The 17,518-nt window shown below is 44.2% G+C and overlaps 1 long non-coding RNA gene across 1 annotated transcript in view; it reads right to left on the bottom strand.

Annotated features, from left to right (window-relative positions):
* Positions 1 to 17,518, bottom strand: part of LOC132504413 (uncharacterized) — a 93,044-nt gene that overhangs the window by 69,131 nt on the left and 6,395 nt on the right. Inside the window, exon 3 of the long non-coding RNA XR_009534876.1 lies at positions 3,406 to 3,525. This is a non-coding gene — a long non-coding RNA (uncharacterized LOC132504413). The remainder of the gene's footprint in view (positions 1 to 3,405; positions 3,526 to 17,518) is intronic.

Below are 17,518 nucleotides of genomic sequence, written 5' to 3'. Positions count from 1 at the left end.
AGGAATTTTGAAGGCTGGTTCTGCTCCTCGAGGGCTGCACAGCCCTGGCTAAGTTACTTGCCCTCTCTGTGTCCGGGTTTCTCATCTGTCTGTCTGGTGAGTTAATAGTATCTAATACTTGGAGTTATCACACCCATTAAGAGAATTCTCCCTTTCCCGGTAGACTCTGGGCCTTTGTGTGTGGTGTTAGGGAGAATGGCCAAGGTAGGCTGGTTTGATTTACATGGGAAAGAACAGAGAGTTGCTAGAGAAGAAGAAGGAAAAATCCATCGGAAAAAAGAAGAGAAAAAGGAGAGGAGAAAAGAGCTAAAGTAGGCCAGTTTGGGGGAAAATCGGGGAGAGTGTGGAGGAAAGGAAGAGAGAGATTCATGGTTCATATACGTGAACTATATTTAGAGAGAGACAGTTGGGGGACAGTGATTATTAAACTGTCCTTTAACATTTTTTAGAGATAACTCAGTTGAATAAGCAAATAGTTTTTATCACAGAGGTTGCTGAAAACCATTTCCTTCTTCGGCTTGTCCAAGAGTGAAATAAGGATGGAAACACCCAGAAGCCTATTAAATTAATGTCCCCTCCCTGGCTCCATTCTCACCCCCAGCTATAAACACCCGCAGGTCAAGGACTGTAACACACCACACCATGACAGCTCGTGGGCACAGCTGCTGGTACAGGGAAGATGCCAATCTGACGTGTCATTGAATGTATGGTCTTCTGTGCTGTTTCCAGTTTTCAAGCCCAAAGAAGGCTGAGAGAAAATTACAGCCTCCCTTGATTTCATTGTCATGGGCCATGGGGTCCCATGAGGTGTGATGTGGAGCTGACCACTCTCTGGGAACCTCAGAGATGAGCCATAAACCTTCTAGAAACATCTGTACAGAGCTCATTTATGTCATTCAAAGCTTCCTGAATTCAAAAGAAACCACATAAAAAGTCAGCAAAACCACTTGTGCATTTTAAGACATTTCCTGATCTCTTATACTAGCAATAATAAAATGGAAAAAAGATCTCTTGGAGCAAAGGAAACGTTTTTGTTTGTACCTGTGGGCAGGTGGTATTCTGCATTGTGAATTGACGGGCTTTTAACATTTGATGCAAGCATCTGAACACACATATTATTAAAACGGCTTCTTTTTCTCTGTCGTATAAGGGTCACTTGTTTTAGTGGTCCCCAAAGTGAAACGGGGTGGTTTTATACAGGGCTTATATTTGGAAATAGAGTCAGAGGGATTCATGAAGGCTGAATCAGTGGCGATGTTATTTTTTAGTTTCAGAGACTAAATCCCATCAAATTTCTTTGTCTGATTTTTGTGTATCCTCGTAAACCTGAGAGCCAAATAAAGGAGAAAATCAGTAAACTTTGCTTTCCTCTTGCTATCCAACTTCTCATGCCCATTTCATGTTTACTTTGCCACAGAACGTTTTAATTCACTTAAGCTCCACCCCCACGTGCAGCGGACAGAACTAATTGTATCATCCCTTTATTTCCATCAGGAGCAAATAAAGCAAATAAAGCAAACCACTTGTCCATGAAACTGAAATGCTCCTGATGGGGTTGCAGATGCATTTAGATTAATGAAACCCTCCACTCACAGATCCTTGCACATGACGGAGACAGAAGGACAGGAAACCTGACATACATTCGCCAGCTCAACAGAGCGCAAAGCGCCTATTCCCACAGTCTTAAAGATTTACTCCAGGACAAGCTGCAAATACAAACATTCACCAAAATTCCTTCCACCCTCACTCTATTCTCAGGAGAAAATGGGCTCTTGTAAATGTGTACCCATGGCACCTAGAGATATTTTCAAAGGAAATAGCCAGAACTGGCATTCCCACCTATACTGCAGTGGCAACTTCCACACCACTTAAAAGAAATAATGGTATTTTTTTCCTGGATAGAAAAGAACGCTACTGTATAAAGTTGTTTTGCTTTGTTTTGTTTTTGGTCGCACCACACAGCTTGCATTGCTTGTGGGATCTTAGTTCCCCGACCAGGGATCAAACCCGTGCCCCCTGCAATGGAAGCACAGAGTCCTAACCACTGGACCGCCAGAGAATTCCCTAGAAAGTTTAAAAACACAAAAAAAGAGGTGAGAAAAAATAAAATCACAGAATCCTAAAATTTTTGATGTAAATCTTTCTAGGCTTCTTCTATGCATGTTTTTGATTATGGAAATATATATGATGAAAAAGAAAACAATTCTACATTTGCTTGATAAATTGAAACTTTAAATTAACTATGTAACAGGAATATGTTCCCACTTCATTAAATATTATTTCATATCAGCACTTGAAATGGCTATATAATGTTGTATCACAGGGTGGTGCTATGATTTATTTAACCAATTTAATTCCAATTGCTGGACATTAATCCCAATTTTCTGCTATTAAAATCAGTACTTCATGAAGTGTCTTTGTGTACAGATCTTGGCAAACCTCAGCAATAAATTCTTTGGCATAAATTGGGGATGTTGAAATGCCGGGTTACAAAGCATGTCCATTTTAAACATCAATTTTCAGTCTTCCTAATCATGCCAACATTGCAGATTATTTTAACAAAAATAGTTTGCCAATTTGATAAAAGAAAAATGTTACCTCAGTGTGGTTTTCCTATGAATTTCTACGATTGCTAATGAGGTTAAAGGTTTTCTTTCTTCTGTTTATTAACCACTTATATTTTTCTTTTTGTTTTGAGTATTTATATCCTTTCCCCAACTAAAAAATGTTTGTCTTTTTCTTACTGACATAGATGACCTCTTCCAATATTAAAGATAGTAACCTTTTGTTAATATACTGACAAATTTTTCCTGGCTTTCCATTTGCCTTACTTATATTTATGATTTATTTTAAATGTACAGAAGTGTTTCATTTTTATGCAGTAGAAACTATCAGTCTTCTCCTTTATGTTTTCTGACTTTGGCTATATAGGTTTAGAAAAGCTTTCTCTAAGTCCCACAGACTTTTGTCAAAAAATCATAATCATGACCTGCCTTGTGATAGCTTTTTCATTGTTGGACAAGGTATAAATAATAACTGAAGGCTGGGACCAGCTCTTATGCTTACTTCCCCCTTAAATGTCCTGTATTTAGTAGATCACAATCCATTCACCAAAAACATGTTTTAATTGAGCACCTACTACATTCCAGGATTATTAAATATAGATGAGACAGACACTGGACACAACTGCTTCTTCATGAATTCCACCAGCACACATTGCATAATTAACACATGTGAACAGTGCAAAGATCAGAGCAGAAAAGCAACAGTGATGAATCCAAAAAGAGTCCCTCTCCCTTGAGAAATTTATAGTTCAGTATACCCTGGAGGAATTAAAGAGAGGTAAGATTTAAAAGAGACAGATATTTAAAAGAGACTGAAATACAAGGAGGAAAGTATAAGTACCTTGTGAGATGGGGAAAAACTCAGTGTTCACACAGTGGAAGTCAGGGAGGGTCTGTGGAGAAAGTATCATTTGAAGCGAGCCTTATAGGTTGAGATGAAGGAGACATCATTCTCTTCTTCCTGCCATCAGAGAGAAGAGGAAGCAGGCATATTAGACTCAGTTTCCCTCCACAGTATTAACAAACAAACAAAAAAAGGGTGGGGGAGGAAATTCCCTGATGGTCCAGTGGTTAGGACTCCGTGCTTTCACTGCAGAGGGCCCAGGTTCAATCCCTAGTCAGGGAACTAAGATCCCACAAGCTGTGTGGCGTGGCCAAAAAAAAATTAAAAAAAATAAAAACCAAAATGTTAAGCAGCCAAATATGGCTGTAATCAACCCACAAAGGCTAGAGGAGGGGCTCAGTGAGGGGCTTAGGAAAAAGAGTTAGCATTTCTTTACACTGTCTTTTGCATTTACATTATGCTTACGGAATTTTTTGGTGTACAGTTTTCTTTTTTATGTAGTTAAATCTTCTTGAACAGTGTGGCAGATTATACTTCCCAAGGATGGCCGCACCAATGTATATCCCATTATATATGCTCCTCTTAGAGTGTGACCCTAACAGGCTTCATGGAAAGGTAGAGTCTGTGTTCCCTGCCTCTGTACTTGGGTGGACCTTCCTAACTGCCTCAGCCAGTAGAATGTGGCAGAAGCGCTGCTGCATGACGCCCAAGGCTAAATCCTAGATGCACTCCTAGCTGGCTCTCCTCTCTCTTGGGACACTTGGTCTCTGAACCCAGCCACCACATTATGAGGAAGTGCAGGCCACATGGAGAGGCTGGATGTGAGTGTTCTCACCAACAGCCCCAGCTAGATTCCTGGTCAACAACCAGGTGAGTGAATGAGGAGTCGAGGCTCCTGCTGTGATTTACATCTTGAGATGTTTACTGTGCCTTCTGGAGACTTGATGGAGGTGAGGACTACAGGCCAGGAGTGGAAGCAGGGAGACCAGTTAGGAGGCTATAGCAATAATCCAGGACAGAGAAGATGCAGTTTGGGTTTGGGTTATACCAGTAGAGTAGGTGAGAGGTAATCCTATCTGGGAAATGTTTTGAAAGTAGAGCTGATGGGATTTGCTGATGGATGGGATGGGAGTTGGGAGAGAAAGAGAAGAGTCACTGACTATGTCTAGATTTTGAGTCTGAGCAATTGGGTTTCAGTGTCATTTATTGAGATGAGGACACCTGAGGGAAGGGCAGCTTTGCAGGGCAGGGTAGGTCAATAATTGCATCTGGGGCATGTTCTATGAGAAGCCTGTTTGACATCCAAGTGAAAAAGCTAAATCAACAGTGGGATACGCGAGTCTAGAGCTCAGAGAGAGGCCCTAAGCTGGAGACAGAAACTTGGGAGTCATTGGCATACAGATGGTGTTGCAGATAGTACTGCTATATAACAAATGACCCCAAAACTTAGCTTAAAACAGCTATTTCATTTACCCACCAATTCGTGGGTTCGAAATTCAGGGCAGGGCACAGCAGGAATGTTTAGTTTCTACTCCACAAATCTTGGGTCTGAGCTTGGAAGACTCAGGGGTTCGAAGCAACATGATGACTGGGGCTGGAATCACCAGGAAGTGTCTTCACTCACAAATCCGGCAGTTGAAGCTGGCTGTTCACTGGGACCTCAGCAGGGGCTGTCAACTGGAACGCTTAGAGTGGCTTCTCCATGTGGCTTGGGTTTCCTTGGGGTAGCTGGACCACTTACATGGCAGCTCAGGGCTCCAAAAGTGAGTGTACCAGTGAGCAAGGTGGAAGTGCACCGTCTTTCCTAACTTAGCCTTGGAAGTCATGCAGCATCATTCCCACCTCATCCTCTGGGCTACCAGAGAGCTAGCGCTTGCCAAGACTCAAGGTGGGATGGGGAGGGTGGTGGATATAGATCCCTTCTCTCCATGGAAAGAGTGTGAAGACCACGTTGTAGAAGAGCATATGGGATGGAGATACTGTTGTGGCCAACTCTGGAAAACACAATCTGCTACAGATGGTATTGATTCAGGGCCTCGTAATTGGATGACATCACTTAGGAACTGAGTGCAGACAGAGAGAAGAGGTCCCGGAATGAACCCTAGGCCTCAACATTTAGAGACTGGGAGGAGGAGCCAGTGGGCAGAAGCAAGCCTAGAGCAAATGCTGTTTCTTGCAGGGCTGCCACTTTCTGCTGAAACTCCTTAGGGAACGGGGTCGGGACATGTTCTTGCATCAGCTGCAAGCCGGGGCCAGAACCGGCCCTCCCCCAGTGGGCACTGCCTGGAGGCTCAGCTGAGCACAACTCCTCAGGCCCAAGACGATCAGGTAGTCAGTAACTCTGGGTCCTGCAGGTGTTCAATCTTCTGTAACACAAGGCAAGGTAGAGAGGGTGGTGGACTTAGACCCCTCCCCTGTAAGGAGGGGAACCCCCAACCCTAGCCAACCCACCCTTTTGGAAAACCATTTTTGCCTCTTCTTCAAGAGCTGAAGAATCCTCCAATTTACTCAATTCCAAAGAAAATTTAACATCCATACAGTAGCATCTGGATTGAGATTCATTTGACTTCAGTTTTCTCTAAGAATTAGCGGGTGAAGGTTGTCTTACATCTTGGAGAACTACCTAAACTAACAGACCACCTCCAGGGAACTAAACTGCCAGAAGTTCCCTAGATGGCAGGTCCCAGGAGATAATACAAAAGAATTAAGTTCCTCTTGACAAAGACCCTGCTATAATAGTTAAACGGTCCATGTGTTGGAGTTGGGAATTCTGTTATTATATAAATGTCTTGCTGAAATGGGTCTGACCTCTACAGAGATTCAAAAAGAATGAGGCACATTCCTTTAACGTTATTTTTGCTCATGCAAACGATGCCCTATTACACCCAGTAATGCTTAACTACTAAGTTAAAAGCAAGTACATAGCAATTTGGACCACTCCAGGGTCGCTCTCACTGTTTTGTGGTTTTATGTAATTCGAATATTGTATACAAGAAGACTTGACCTGGAGCAGGCAGCAAGAAATATGTAATTAGAAACACTTCCCAAGGAAATTATAGTGACAAGTGAAGGCTTGAGGATTTCCGCGGGAGCCTGGAGCTGCAGATATTCATTATAGGTACTTGGGAGGCTCAGCTGCCCTGCTGAAAACCGTGTCTAATTGCTGTGCGGCTGGATGCAGGCATGGAGGACAGCCCAGAGCCAGGAATTGTGTCTATGGCAACACGACGCTCCATTTTTAAACTTTTCATTGCGCAAGAAGAAATTGCTTAGGTTTTTTTTTTTTTTTTTTCTCTTCTGCTCCCTCCCCATTCCAGAGTTTGTACCAGCAGGGATTACCCTCCAGGTCTAACATTTCCTGGTAGCTAATGCTAGCTGAGTTAGGTGCCTTTTGCTTTACCTCTAGCGTTAGCAGCTCCAGCCGGTCATTAATTACTGCACCAGGAAGCATTTTCCAATCAAATTATTGTTTAATCAAAACAAAAGCAAATGAATGCTTGTTGCTGTCAACAATTATCAACTCTCCCTAAGAGTCTAAAGGGGAATGCTGGAGGTTTTCCACTTGCGGAGAAGCGTCCCTCTGGGAGGGAGGGTCAGTTAAGAAGGCCTTTGTCTAGATACAGTGAAGTTGCCTAAAGTACAGTTGAGAATGCTTCCCTGTGGGCGGAGAGGAAGCTGACCCCCAGGCAGGAAGACCCAGGAAGCTGATACACGCACCGTCCTGGGTCCCCAGTCCTTCTGCTTTGTTAGTGTCCGTATGACCTTGCTATTAGGCTAAATGCCCCAAATGCTTCTACGAGAGTGTCTGAGGGGAAAGACTGCTTTCTGGAGCGGTGAATAAGTGAAATCCACCTGCACGATAACAGCCACACTTCCTGAGTGCAGACAGCGTGCCCTGTGGCTTACAAACACGAGTTAGTGACCCTCGTAATTCCCCCCCACCCCTAGCACATCATTATCCCCGTTTCACAGATGGGAAGACTAAGATTCAGACAGGTTAACCTGGCCAAGATGCACAACAGCCTGGTAAACAGCAGAGCCCACACTTGACCCGTAGTCTTTCCGTCAGCACCTTCCCTCTTTATTTGCTTTTAAAATTTTATTGGCGCTAAAATACACGTAACGTAAAATCTACCGTCTTCACCATTTTTAACTGCAGTACAGTGGCATTACGTGCATTCACACTGTTGTGCAGCACCACCATCATCCATCTCTAGAACGCTCTTCCACTTGCAAAACTGAAACTCTGTCCCCATTCAACAATAACTCCCCACCCCCCCTCTCCCCAGCCCCTGGCAACCACCATTCCACTTTCTGTCTCTGAATTTGACTTCTCTAGAGAGTGGAATCAGACAGTATCTTTCTTTTTGTGTCTGGCTTATTTCACTTAGCATGATGTCTTCAAGTTTCGTCCGTGTTGTAGCATGTGCCAGAGCTTCCTTCCTTTCTAAGGCTGAATAATATTCCATTGTATGTATGTAACACGATTTTTTTTGTCCCTGCACCCATGCAAGGACACTTAGGTTGCCTCCACCTTTTGGCTATCGTGAATATGCTGCTGTGTTTAACTCCTAACCACTAAGATACATAGAGACTTGGAGAATGAGTCTCAAAGGAAGGCGCACTGCCATGGGCTGCCTGACACGCCCCAACCTGAGCAGGCCAGCCAAGTACCAGGTGGCCCATCACCCACTGGAGAAGGCACCACCTCACTGGCAGGGGAAAGCGATGCGCAAGGCCAAAACATCCCACAGGTCGGCCAATTGGAGAGGCACAGCTCCACGTTGGCACACCCAATGCCAGTGTGTTTCCCTGAGCCTTAGATTCTGGGGAAAACAAGGTTCTTCAAATCCAAACTGCTCAGTCCAGACTTCACTGCAGGATTCCCCACCTGGACGGAGCGTGCCCTGGGACTCCACTGGCGCACCCGCCAACCCCTGCCGACTTCTCCACTCGGTGGTTCTGAGGGCGGCTAGGAGTGAGCTGTGTTCCCTCCTGAGGTTACCACCCTAAGGTTTTTGGAAATGTGAGGAGCATTTCTGGTTGTCATAACCATCTGTCTGGGGGACACTACTGACATTTAACATGTGGAGCCAGGGACAAGAGGCGCCCTGCCATGTGTGAGGCAGTCACCCACAACAAAGAGTTGTCCTGCATCGTGAATCACTTCCAAACGTCTCATTAAAACGTATCTTGTAAGCAAAAAACCTCATTATAATCATCTGGGCCTAAAACCTAATTACGTTTTGCAAATGAACACAAAGTGATTCTGCATGGTTTTTATACGCACCAGATTTTCCAGGAATGCAACTATTGAGTAGATTGAGGGAGACTGTATTTTTTTTTTATATTGGAACTTCCCCGAGAGTTGTTCACCATTTTGGAAAATCATGGCAATGCCACTCCTAGTAGGTATTTTTTTTTTTTGCTTTTACATTTATTTGCTTTTTTTTTTGGCAGCATTTATTCCTGGGCCATAAGTTTCTGTTTCTTCAGTTTCTTCTGGGATATCTTTGTCTTCTGTGCAACCTCCTCTTTGGGTTTAGGAATCATCTGTTCTTTTTCAGGAAGGATCATCTTAGTGTGGCAGGGAGAGTTCCTGTATGGGTTGATCTGACCATGAGCTCTGTAAGTCCTGCGTGGCATCTTGGGTGCTTTGCTCACCTGGATATGCTTAATGACCAGAGAATCTACATCTAAGCCCTTAAGTTCAGCATTACTCTCCGCATTTTTGAGCATGTGCAGTAAAAGTTCAGCACTTTTTGGGGCTACTGACCCTGTGTCCAGCCCCGCTCTTTGGCCTGGGCACACCTACCAACTCCACCATTGTAAACACAGACTGACACACACTGCTTCTGTAAAGTCACATCCTTCAGATACGTGGTGGCTTTTCAGATGTGCATACCCTGAATGGCCTGGGCAGTCTCACGAGTGCTCTTAAAGTGAACACGAAGATCTGAGCCTCTTGATTGGCATGATTCTGTGGGGTTTTCTGGGTCAAGTGAATAGTGAACCATTTTTAGAGATCACCTCAGACCGCTTATCCAAAAAGGACTCCTAGCATTTGAGTTGCAAAAAATATATATAACTTTATCAATTTTATTTGAATTGCCACATTCAAAGTCCACTTTAGAGGCAAGCCCCCTCCACAGGAGGGGTCTATGTCGCCACTCACTGCCGCCCCCCACCCCCGTCTTCTGATGTAGTCCTGCCCCAGCATTTACGTGTTGAAATACATCTTCTGTTTTTATACACTTCTATTCTTTTATTTCTTCTTTTACACCCAGGACATTATATTACTTTTATTTTTAAACATTTTTTGTGTTGGTCGATTATGTTAGACCACAAATCCTGATGCAAACCTCTTGGGGGCCAGATGTGTTTCAGAATTCAGAATTCTCCAGATTTTAAGTACTAAAAGTAGTGTGGTGCACCTACAATATGTTATATAACCCTTCAGCGGGGTCTAGAACAGCATCCTGTCATCAATCACACATTTCTACAGCAAAACGTATATACGGACACATAAGAGTGCAATGAATTACGTCTACGTGTAGCTTCAGATCAGCTCAGGGCAGGTTTTGTTGACAAAATTTTAAAAACCGATTTAGGATTTTCGAAGCGTTTTGGATTCTGGATAAGCAATCGTGGCCCTCTGTTTAGTGTCTCTCACTGAGCAAGAATACAATGAAGGGGGTGGTTTAAGAACGAGGCGCTGGATCTGATAGGCTGCGAGCATCTCACAGTCAGTCTTTGGAGGGGTGTGTGAGGGTCCACCTGAGGGCCTCCCTTCCCAAAGCCTCCTCTGGCTTCAAGTGAATGGGGCCTGGTTACTCTCTTTCCTGTCTGTCAGCTTCTGGACCTTTCCCAATTCACTTTGTCAGACAGCCGCCAACACACGTGATGCCCCCATGGTAACTGACAACATCTGACGGCTGCTCCAAGCAGGGCAGATAGGTGTTCTGTGAGCTCCAATCCCTCTACTCTTATGCCCAAAGGTAAGCTGTTCTCTCTGCCTGAAATCCTGCTTTATCCCCCTTGTCCTCCAGGTGAGGGATTCCTTCTTTTTTTTGCCGTACGCGGGCCTTTCACTGTTGTGGCCTTTCCCCTTGCGGAGCACCGGCTCTGGACGCGCAGGCCCAGCGGCCATGGCTCACGGGCCCAGCTGCTCTGTGGCATGTAGGATCTTCCCGGACCGGGGCACGAACCCGTGTCCCCTGCATCGGCAGGCGGACTCTCAACCACTGCGCCACCAGGGAAGCCCGAGGGATTCCTTCTTAAAGCCCCGGGTTAGGGACTTCCCTGACAGTCCAGTGGTTAAGGCTCCGTGCTTCCAATGCAGGGGGCACCAGTTCAATCCCTGGTGGGGGAACTAGGATCCCACATGCCCCATGGCATGGCCAAAAAAATAAAAAATGGAAAAGATAAAGCCCCAGGTTAAATGTCATCTATTTATGGGACTTCCCCAGTTTCCCAGTGGCATTTGTCACTCCCTCAGGCGAGATTCCCGTTAACTCTCGGTATGTTCATTCATTCCAGAAACATACTTTTTTGGGTGCTTACTGTGTGCCAGGGACTGGGCTAGGCTGAAGAATGTGGACCCTATATGACCTGGGATTTCCAGGTCTCCCAAGGTCCTGATCAGGGCACAAGACACTCACCAGCCTCTTGTCCTTGCCAGGGGAGCGGAGGTTCCCTCCAGCCCCTCTCCCAGAACAGTTCCGTTCCTGCAGAGACAGGAACTCCCTTTTGTAGGGCAGCTACTTAATGTGCCAAACACTCTGCAAAGTTCTGTTCTCTTCAGAAAGGGGCCACTTGTTGGTGTGCCCAGCAGACAAAGTCCCAGGATAAATGTGCTGCATCTTTCTAGAATTTTAATTTCACTCAAAGATTTGGGAGGGAGAGTTAATTAGTGTGAGGTAAGTAATGTAAAACATGATTTTTACATTAATCAATAGTGGATCTATAATAGCACGGAGCAGAATGCTAAATTAACACACGTTCTTAATTTATTATTTGAAGAGGTAATACATGTTCATGAAGCAAAATTTGAAAAGTATAAAAAAGTTTAGAATGAAAATTTACCCCTCTGTTCTCCAACCACCCAGCTTCACTCCCAGGAGGCAACCACTATGCCCAGATTCTTGGGAATCCTCCAAGAAATCATCTATACACAGTCCAAGTAAGTACCCATGTCTGTGGGTTGTTGTTGCTGTTTAGTATAATGAGCATAAAATACACACTGCCCTGCATCTTGCTGTTTTCAGATAACACTACATCTTGGAGACCTTTTCATAAATCATAGAGACTTATTTCATTCTTTCAACAGCTGCACAGTTTTTCATTGTATGGATGTACCAGAATTTGTTCACCAGCCCTGTGATGATTATTTCCAGTGTTTTCCTACTGCAAACAACACTACAACAAATATAACCCTGAATATTCTTCATTTGTACATGTGTTAGTATATCTGTAGGAGAGATTCCTGGAAGTAGGTCACAGGGCATATTGCACCGTCCACTTGTCCTCTGAAGAGTGCTCCCAATCTACACTACATCAGAGTATCTGTTTCCTGATCCTTTAGCCAATGCACAACAGACAACACAGTGTTCTTAAACTTTCTGACCTTAGCCAGTCTGATGGGTGAAGACTTGTATCTCATTAGAGTTTTTATTTGCTTTTATTAAATTATGAAGGGGGTTGAGTATCTTTCTTTTCTTTTCTTTTTTTTTTTTTTTTTAATGTTCAAGACCCATTTGTATTTCTTCTTCTGGGAACTGTTTCTTCATATCATTTCTCCATGTTTCTACTAGATTGTTGGCTTTTTTTTCTTATCAACATTTAGAATTTCTTTAAATATTAAGGAAGGGTCCCTTTTGCTATGTGAATTGCAAATATTTCCCTCCAGTATGTTTGTCTTTTGATTAGTTTGGTTCCCTCCACTACCCCCTCGCCTCATTTGTTTTATACATATATATGGTAGCTAAATTTACCTTTGCTTTTATAGCTCCTGGGTTTTAGATCATCTTTAGAAAAGCTTCTCCCCTATCTGAGGTGATTTAAGAAATATTCTCTCGGGCTTCCCTGGTGGCACAGTGGTTGAGAGTCCGTCTGCCGATGCAGGGGGCACGGGTTCGTGCCCCGGTCCGGGAAGATCCCACATGCCGCGGAGCAGCTGGGCCCGTGAGCCATGGCCGCTAAGCCTGCGCGTCCAGAGCCTGTGCTCCGCAACGGGAGAGGCCACAACAGTGAGAGGCCCGCGTACCGCAAAAAAAAAAAAAAAGAAATGTTCTCTCATTAATTCTTTCCATGAAAAGTTTATTAAGTCCTGTCTCTGTACCAAGCGCTGCTTTAGGGGATGGAGTTGCAGTGTTGAACGAGGCAGACCATGAGGACATGTTCTGAGTTCTTTTGCTAAGGTCTTTCGCACTTTTCCTAACTACTTTTACGATTTCATTTTTTGCATTTAAATCTTTCTTCCATCGGGAATTTAATCTGCTGTAGACTGTGAGGGATCTTTTTTTTCCCCAGCTGGCAACCCAGTCAATCCCGACATCACTGACTAAATAATTTATCTTTACTAATTTGAGATATCAGTTTTATCATATGCTAAATTCCCATAGCCAACACATTTTTATGCTAAAAACAAGACCTCAAATCAATGTCCTGCTTCCAGCTTCACCAAGGGACCCCTCAGGCTGTCAGTATCCTTTTTATTTATTTATTTATTATTATTTTTTATTTTTTGGCTGCACCGCGCGGCATGTGGGCTCTCAGTTCCCCCACCAGGGATCAAACCCGCACCCCCTGCAGTGGAAGCGTGGAGTCTTCCCCACTGGACCGCCAGGGTAGTCCCAGTCTCCTCTTTTTTTGCCTTTAGGAGCACTTGGTGGGAAGTCTGAATATCACCAATGTCTTTTTATCCTCTACTCTTCACAGTAGTAACCTCCAAGGTAGAGAGTGTATCTCCATTTCCCAAGCAAGGAAATTAGACCTAGAGATGTTACGACCCACACACCATCCATCTGCCTCTGGGAGTGAATGCCTGTTAGTTGAGAAGTCCAAGGCCAGCTCCACACAAGCTGTGCTTTCAGTCTCTCTTTGTAAATTTGAAATGGAAACCCGGAGGGTCCAGGCTCTGTAGGTTATAAAGGTTGTAAACTGTCAGAGGCCACATTTCTTGCCCAGTGGACTAGAGGAACAGAATCTGCGGAGGGAGATGATGGAGTCTGAACCAGGCACCAGAGAAGGTTAGGGGGCAAGAAAAGGCAGGCCCACATCCACGGTTCTCTGTGTACGCGGGCTCCAGCTCTATTCCTGTTTCTGTGTTCCTTGAGACTTTCCTATATCCTAGATAAATTCTCCTTAAGCTGCTTTCACCTGGGTTTCTGTCACCTACCATCAAAAGGATCCTAGAAAATGGCTGAAATGAGCCCCGTCCTGGAATGGTTTGTTTCCAACAGCTTCTCTCGCGTACATCACAAAAGGGGGCCAGGATGCTGTGTCAGCTCTGAATTGTGTCTCAGAGGGCAAATGGAATGTGTAGTTATGGCCAGTGTAGGGGCTCCAGAGACCAGAGTCCTCAGCCATCCACCATGTGAGCCCATCTGTAACCAGACTGGAGGGTTGTGACAGTACAAACACAAAGCCTACTTCTCTTTCCACCTGATAAAGGTGTTATTTAGAAAAATGAGACCTTCTTACTCCTTACTTTCCCCTGGACCCCTGTGTGAAGGTGTAGACCAGGAACTCATGCCAGAACGTAGCCAGCGTCTGACCCTCTCATCTGTTCTCCCCTCCCCCGGATACTGTTGGTTCTTTCAGGAATTACAGCTGCCCCCCAGGTTGGAAATCTGGAAGCCAGTTTCTCCTCAGTGCCTCATGCCCTTGACCATTCTTTTCCATTCTCACTGCCAATTCCAAGTGTTACCGCCTCGGGCCCAAATGGTTGTAATGGAGTCCTAACATTACTGACCCCATGCCTGTGCATGGCCTGAAATGCCCTATCTCACATGTGCACTAGAGTCCAAGTTCAAATATCACCTTCACTGTGGGGCCTCTCTGACCACCTAGGATTTGGCCTCTCCCTGTGACACTGACCTCTACCCTAAGATGTTACGGAAGGAATTATCCAGGGATTAGTTGTGTGACCAGAAGCACAACCCCATGCTTAACTTTTTTGAGCCTCTGTTTCTTCATAGGTCACATAGGATAAATAGCGGGGCTTTGGTGAGAATTCAAACTAGAAGGTAGAAATGACCATTTCAGGGCTTGCTCATAAAAGGGAACCGACCCTTGTGTCCTTTGCTCTCTTTCTCCAATTTTCACAGCAGACTGTTAACTCTTTGAGGCCTGGGATCTTGCCTTACTGGGTGGCTTGCAGAGAGCGTGGCATAAAGCAGGAGCTCAATGCACGCTGAATGAATAAATACATAAATGGAAGAATGAAGAAAAAGCCCTCTCCGATCTTAAGACTCTCTGTTCAACCCCATGTGCACCTTTGCCAAATTAATACTCCTTCAGTTTGGCTTTCGACACATGTGTCACTTATTGTTGAAAAATCATCTATGGGGACTTCCCCGGCAGTCCAGTGGTTAAGACTCCACGCTTCCACTGCAGGGGGCACGGGTTTGATCTCTGGTCTGGGAACTGAGATACCACATGCTGAGTTGAGCAGCCAAAAACAAACAAACAAACCAGATGAAACTTTAAAAAAATTAAAAAATAAAAATCACCTATGGCTCTCTAGTGCCCATAGGTTCAAATTCTTTCCTTCAGATTCAGGGCTCCTCATGGTTCTGGCCCTACATACTGTTTTTTTGGTGTTATTTCCCATTATTCACTGCTACAGTCCTTTTAATGTAGCTGTTCTGGGACGTCTAGTCATTGCCAGCCACTTCCAAAAAGTCCTTTCCTTTCTTATCCTGTCTTTGCACCTTCATTCATACTTGATTTCCTTACTAAAGGCATCTCCTTCTCTCTGCCTAACCACCTCCTACTCATCGGGGGCAGAGAAAGCTAGTTGCTTCCTAATATCCCTAAAGAAATTGAAAAATGTTCCCCAATAATTCCACCATTTGACATTTGGACATAGTTTCTTCCAAGCTTTATTTCTATGTATTTAAAAAATATTTTAAAAAGTATTCATTGGGAAGCGGTTTCTATAATGACCACCACACACTTATTTCTACTTGCATAAACAAAAAGAAGCAAATAAAAATCCCCATAATCCTACTATCCCAGCCAGTGACTTAACCCTCTGGCCACATGTACGCTTGAGGCACATATTAGAATTTAAAACAACAATTCCATTCAGTTTTTTCACAAAGTTGAGACATTGTGACCTATCTAGTTTCTACTCTATTTTATTCGGTTAGCATTGTTTCAAAACACATTGTTCATGTCATTAAGAAAGCTTGGTAAACATAATTTTTTTTAAAATAGAAGCACAATATCCCATTGTTTGAGTAAACCATAATTTACTTAGTTTTTCCATTGCTCCACATTCAGGGTTTCTTTTTTCAACTTTCCTTTATTTTAAACAATGCTACGATGAATATTTTTGCGCATAAGTGTTTGACCTTGTTCCTCAATAGCTCCTTAGGATGACTGCAGTAACTACATTTCATGAGTGTTTGCCACGTACCAAGCATTAACTGCAATGTTACTGCACTGAATCCTCACAGTAATGCTACAAAAGGTAGATTATCATTCCCATTTCACAGATGAGAAAACTGAAGCACAAAGGGTAACGTGCTCAATGTGCTCAAAACCATGAGAGTGTGACCAAAATTTAACCCGGCCGGTGTGACTCCCAAGCCCACGCTCTAAGGCGTGAACTTTTTTTTTTTGCGGTACGCGGGCCTCTCACCGTTGTGGCCTCTCCCGCTGCGGAGCACAGGCTCCGGACGCGCAGGCTCAGCGGCCATGGCTCACGGGCCAGCCGCTCCGCGGCATATGAGATCTTCCCGGACCGGGGCCCGAACCCGCGCCCCCTGCATTGGCAGGCGGACTCCCAACCACCGCGCCACCAGGAAAGCCCTCAGGCGTGAACTTTTTAAGGCTCTTGATACATTTGCCAAATGACTTTCCAGAAAAGTTGTTCCAGTCTACACCAGCAATATAAGAGTGTCCATCACTCTTATTTATCCTTTTATTCAAGTGATTGGTAGGCATTTGCATTTCAGTTTCTCTGGGCTGTCTCTTCATGTGGTTTGCCCATCTATCAGTGAAGGTTACCACAGACCACTAATTAGCTCAGCTAAACTTCCCAGTGGCAGGCAAAGTGGTGATGTTTCCCCCAGAATCTGGCCACATTCATCCCACTCTGGTGTGAGAGTGACCTAACAAACGTAAACACTATAAAATAACATTTTTATACTGGGAGACATAGAGCCTTCTAGGCCTGTCGATTTGTGCACAGTCTAGAGGAGCTTTCATCTGGAAGCCGGCGCCATATGTAATTTGCATGTTCAGGAAATTACATAATTACATAAGAAGTGCTTTCTTCTTTGTACGTGAGATGCTTATTCATGCGTATCAGTATAATTTCAAGAAATAAAACCAGGTTAATTTCAGAGAAAATCAAGAGTTTGCTACAATTGAAGTATAAAAGTAACACAATGAAGAAAATTCATTGATTTTTCTTTAAAATGCCAATATCCTAAAAATTCTGCAATTGGATTTTGGGTGGCATTATGGGCATGAACAATCCCCTTTTGGAAGACTGAGGCCATCTCAGGGTAGCATCTGAAATGTATTCTTTTTTTTAAAACACAGTATATTTATTTACTTATTATAAATTTATTTATTTGATTTTGGTTGCGTTGGGTCTTCATTGCTGCTCGCGGGCTTTCTCTAGCTGCGGTGAGCAGGGGCTACTCCTCGTTGCGGTGCGCAGACTTCTCCTTGCGGTGGCTTCTCTTGTTGAGGAGCACAGGCTCTAGGCATGCGGGCTTCAGTAGTTGTGGCACACGGGCTTAGTTGCTCTGCGGCATGTGGGATCTTCCCGGACCAGGGCTCGAACCCATGTCCCCTGCATTGGTAGGCGGATTCTTAACCATTGCTCCACCAGGGAAGCCCTGAAATGTATTTTTCTTAACACAGTTTT

Source organism: Lagenorhynchus albirostris, chromosome 14 (assembly GCF_949774975.1).
Source record: "Lagenorhynchus albirostris chromosome 14, mLagAlb1.1, whole genome shotgun sequence".
Classification (NCBI taxonomy): Eukaryota; Metazoa; Chordata; class Mammalia; order Artiodactyla; family Delphinidae; genus Lagenorhynchus; species Lagenorhynchus albirostris.
The sequence above is the reverse complement of the archived record's forward strand: the minus strand, read 5'-3'. Positions and strand labels throughout refer to the sequence as shown.